This window comes from Salvelinus alpinus, chromosome 9 (assembly GCF_045679555.1).
Source record: "Salvelinus alpinus chromosome 9, SLU_Salpinus.1, whole genome shotgun sequence".
Lineage (NCBI taxonomy): Eukaryota > Metazoa > Chordata > Actinopteri > Salmoniformes > Salmonidae > Salvelinus > Salvelinus alpinus.
In genome coordinates, this window is record NC_092094.1 from 40,470,933 (window position 1) to 40,476,249 (window position 5,317).

Here is a 5,317-nt window from a genome sequence, read left to right on the forward strand (position 1 = left end):
CGCTATTGTTCCCGGACCAGGAGGCAGAAGTCAGAGTGCCTTCAGCCTTGAGGTTCATCAGACGCTGTCGGCTTACGTGGAAGAAGGCCCGTCTTAATCTTCTGCGTTCCTCACAGCAGTACCAGCGACAAGCCAACAGACGTCACCGTCCCGGTCCTACCCTGTACCCCGGCCAGAGAGTATGGCTCCTGACATTTATCCTGTTAGTTTCTAAATAAAGAGTAAAAACTCACAGATGATTATTAAAGCTCAAACCAAGTTTATTCACCCAAAGGGTCAGACAGCTGAACAGACAAAGCCATATTCACACAAGCACTAGTATTTAACCCTTCCTCATATATTGAGTCTCCTCCTTACACCTCTGAACAGCCAATACACCGCTGTTGCTAGACAGATCTATAGTGATATCTGTTCTTCCTCACTTCATCTGACCTGACCTCAGCCCAAAATTCCTCACTCCTCCCCATAGGATCCCTGATGTCTAACAATAACATATTCTGACAGAATGTAAACGTTCTACAATCCCCTCTCTCCCTCAGTGACATGAATAAGGATACTTAATATCTGCAAGTTTAGAAATTAGAATCTGTTCAACATGATATAAACTTGGAAATGACTAATAAATGAACAAACAATGATAATAAAACATTAATAAATAATAAAACAAGATTAACATTCAGAAAAAACTATATTTGATAACATGACCAGTCCCACTTTCTCTTCACCTGACTCTATGCTTTCAGGATATTTTTCTGCTGGGTTCCACAAAAATAAATGACCTAAAAAAAACTCATGCTTTCCTCCAGTCTTCCTCTTTCAGAACATAGGCTCCAAAAGGTGTTCCCAAGCCATGTCATTTTCACTTCGCTCCCCATCTTCCTCCATAGCCACCCGATATACCCGTGCGTTGGCCTTAATCAACTTTACCTCATCTTGAGGTAACTCAGCACTGTACATCCGTTTCAACATCAATGCCCTCAGAAGATGATATCCCAACAATGCTGCCAAAGTAACCCCTACTACTACTAACAGTGCCCATGATGCATACCTCAACCTTGAATTTGCGCCGTAGTCCAGTTCCATGTTGTTACTATAGCATCCTTCAGTTACTGTCCCTACAGCGACGGCCGTGAGAATAACTACTGCATGGAATCTGTCTCCTGCTCTTCTATTGTTTTTGTGGTTCACTGATAGATCTAGGACTGACCCTTTCAGATACTCCCTACCTGTCTCCCAACTCATACCCGATCCCCAACCCACCAACATCTCCAATGACCTCCTGTGTTCTGTTACAGTCGGTGTCTGTGAGTAATACTTTCCTGTGCTCAAGTTGTGTACACATCGCTCATCCCAAGGCCGATCTACCTCCCACCCCTTTGTGAACACCCTCATTATACTGTAAACTTTGTGTCCCAACAGTTGATAAGAAGCCACCTTCTGACACTTTCCGTGTATCGTCACTCGGTCCCAATCTTCTGGGAGATATGTCAAGTGTCGGAAGAGTATCCAATCTAACAAAACCCTGAGTCACATGTTTCTTCATCACATGTGATGCTATTATTACAGCGAACTTCCCTTCAGGTGATGTGGCCTCATGTATACAGGGATCTGTGGCTATTCTTTCAAGTGTTATACCTTCTTTGACAAACCCATCACTGAAATTTGACAACAGTGTCTGAAATGACAACACTATCTCTGCTACTCTCACTATGATCTGGGTATGTTTAACGTTTAGTTTAACTTCATAGTAGTCTCTATATTGTGCACAGTTAGCTGTCCTCCCTCTCCTACGAACTATCTCCTGTGACAATATACATAGAGGAGTGGGTATCATTCCTCAGAGACTATCACCCATTCCTTAATTTATGAGCCCCACAGATCTCCACCCCAGTCACATTCCATTCCGCTGTCCCAATTCCCTATAACATTATTACCTTGGTTTTGGGACTCCACAACACATAAATCATTCCCTCAAACCCATAACACATTATTCACTTCTATAGTTTTAAACATACTGTACTAAAACATTCTCAAATCAATTAGTCAATTTCCACCCATCCCTCCTCTGGAACAATGATCACCTTTATGTTCCACGAAACCTAAAATCAAATTTTTAGACTTGAAAAGGAAAGAGAAGAAAATACATGTTTAGTAATTTCACACCACCCTTGATGTGACTAAGACTGGAGAAAGAACAGTCCATCCGTTCTGTTCTATGCCCATGGGATGATAGTCTTCATGCCAATCTCCTTTAACCTCATCCTTGGGTGTTAACGCAAGACACATGACTATGAGCCTTGTATGTAATTAATTGTACTGTATCATCCAGCAATCCATATGTATTGATATGCTTTAACATTAGGATTATGATGACATGGTAACACAAAGCCCCTTCGTGGTTTACCCAAGCTATCATATAGTGGGTTCTCTAATAACCTCCTTCTCGGAGGACACTAAAAGATAAGGTTTCTAGGGAGAAAAACCCTCCCTAGACCCTCACATTGAGCTCTCCTCACAGCTGGGTGTAGCGCTCTCTCTTATCTCCTTTCCGAATCATAATTAAAACATTTGATCAATTATCCAACCTAAATTTAGAATGACAGTCCTTAGTGCTTTACGTTGAGTCTATCACTCGAATTCAAGCCGCTCAACCTCGCACACATCATCACTGTTAGTATGTACATTTACAAACGGGACCACATATTACCGGAATTAACTTTTCTCATTACAACCCACATTTATCGCTGTTTCACAGTCGCGAGTGGCATGGTAATGACAGATTGGTATCTCAATGCATTCTTAGTCTAAATTGCTATAAATTTCACAGTGTGCAGACCTCCACAATCAACCTGATACCTCTACTAAACAATTACAGGCACGGTTGACCACCACCCCTTTCTCCCGGCACTCATCTTCTGGGTATCTTCATTGGTTCTTCTTCAGATAGCGTTACAGTTCATCTTCCCAATGGCACATATGTAACTCATGCCTGTCACAGTTGATGGACCATAATAATGTCCCGATTTCAATATCTGAGGAAATGAATCTGTTTTTTTCCAAGTACACAAGTCTTTCACCTGAGCCTTCACCACCGTTCTGTACTGTCCATTCTGTCTGATCCTTTTTCCCACCAGTACACCAGAAGTATGAAAGGAGTTTGAATGTGATCTCAATCCATGCTCACTCCACATGCGTTGTCTCAGGACTCATGCCGCACCCCTGCCGCTCTTTTACAAGTTGATGGCTTGGACTCAGGTCACAGATAGTCATAGTGAACGCCTTTGTTGCTATTCTTCAGCTGGTTAGGGGGGTTTTGAGATTTACACACTGTTCTCGGTCAAATGATCTCTTCCATGCATCAAAACACCATCTGTGGTCACCTTCGCCATAACTCGAGAGGACAGAGCAAAACAACAGTTTAAGACATTTCTGATTCTGGAAATACAGACCATCTATCATTGTATGACAAATTATTACATTCCCAATTTTATTAATATCAAAATCTCTAAGACAAATGTCAAAGAGCACAACAACACACTGTTGAAACCATTTTAGGCTTATACTCCCTTATCATGCTGGCGACCTCACCGTAGAGTTACCAGGTCAGGGAGTTAAGCGCTAACCCTTAGGGAGAAATCCAGACAATACAGCAGACCCAATCTGGTGAGATTTTTATCGAAACTAAGACAAAACAAGAACAAAAACAACAGCAAAAAACATATCAGAATCCATTTGGAGTAACTGGCAATCATTATTAACATATATTTATCCTTTTATATGCAGACTGAACAAAAACATTTGCATATTTAACAAAGGGCCAGGGCCCCAGGGAACTGGTAATTTCCCCTTTGAACACATGACTAACATCGTGATTCAAAAACAAATAACAACACTGCCTGTTCAATAAAAAATTACTAAATTAGAATTACAAATCAAATTAGATACAAATTACAAATCAAATTAGAATTACAACTCTTGATAACTCCATCAGGAAATAATTGTATCCCATAATGTAATGATAAAGTAGACTAGAGACAGCTGTCCCTCATTTATATTATACTTAAATCTCCCCTTATGTCTTGATCATTTCTAGCGAGGTTGATCAGGCCTCACCAAGACAATAGTCTCGGGAAACATTTCAAAGAGAGATAATGACACCCCATCCTCTCCTGGAAGAGAAAGTGTACATTTCATTAGCATTCACTATGCTACATCTTAATCCACTGTCCTTCATGTTCATGAACAAACATTTTAAAAGTTTACTTTAGGTTTGGTAACCCAAGCTCTAATTTCTCGTGACCCCTCCTCCCTTTCGTCCATTCTATAAATCTATTTAATCATAAAATTACATAAAATGTCTCACAAGATTTTTTTTAAAACAAGGTTTTCTGAGTTTGCAAGGAGTGTTTGGCCTGATAATTTTGTTACCTTTTTTAGACTCCATTGTCTTTCATTCTCGCAAGGATTATCCAACCCCAAAATTGGCTCCACTTCCTCCCATGTAAAATGATCCGGGTCTTGTTACTGGTCCTATGGTTAAAGACAGGTAGTAATCGTATCGCTTTTGATGCTGCCCCTAGTACATTGCTAAATGTAACACTTTTCCCTGTCGTAAATTTAGCATGTTTCTCATCATAAGGAATCAGCGATATTTGATCCCAGGCATCTATTAGAAGTTGTGTGAGACGTAGCCTCCCACATCTAAAACAGAGATCTATCAACCTACGCTTTGATGTTTTTTCGCTACGTTTCCCGCCCTGTTTCTTTGTCTTACCTTGGTCATTGAAACCACTGTTATGACTTTTTCTGTGGCTGTATTAACCCCTTGAACGACGGCGAAGTGATTGGAGTTAGATTCCACTCTCAAAGCATCCTGCTCTATTTCATCCATATTAGAGCCGATTTGGTAGAATGCTCATGCGCCTCTTTCAGCGCCTCTATGGCTTTATTAAACTTGTCTTCCTCCTCTTCTTCCTCCCGCTTTACAGTGAGAATCGGGGCTGACGGTCCTCGTTTCAATAGTTATTATTCTGAAGCATCTCCCGACGGTGTCCAGAGTATTTAGATTTCCTCTCTCCCGACTCTAATGCACACCTTCTATTAACTATTTTCCAAGGTTGCGATACCCACTTCCCCGGAGAGTAGTTAAGGTATTTGTGCCTATTAATTGGTCACGGCACTTGATATCTTGTATTAGATCCAATACTAAAGCGTCTGCAAATGTATTACTGGAGAATACGGGTGACCTAATGTCTTATTCCAGTGTTACGCCTCAAATATCACTTTTGTTGACAACACACATTACCAAAATTATTCA

At 40.7% G+C, this 5,317-nt stretch overlaps 1 long non-coding RNA gene across 1 annotated transcript; it reads right to left on the bottom strand.

Annotated features, from left to right (window-relative positions):
- Nucleotides 1–236: 236 nt before the first annotated feature.
- Nucleotides 237–4,779, bottom strand: LOC139530055 (uncharacterized). The gene is made up of 2 exons (XR_011665946.1): nucleotides 4,429–4,779; nucleotides 237–3,681 (listed from the first exon to the last, which is right to left on the bottom strand). It is a non-coding gene; the product is annotated as an uncharacterized lncRNA (long non-coding RNA).
- Nucleotides 4,780–5,317: the final 538 nt, after the last annotated feature.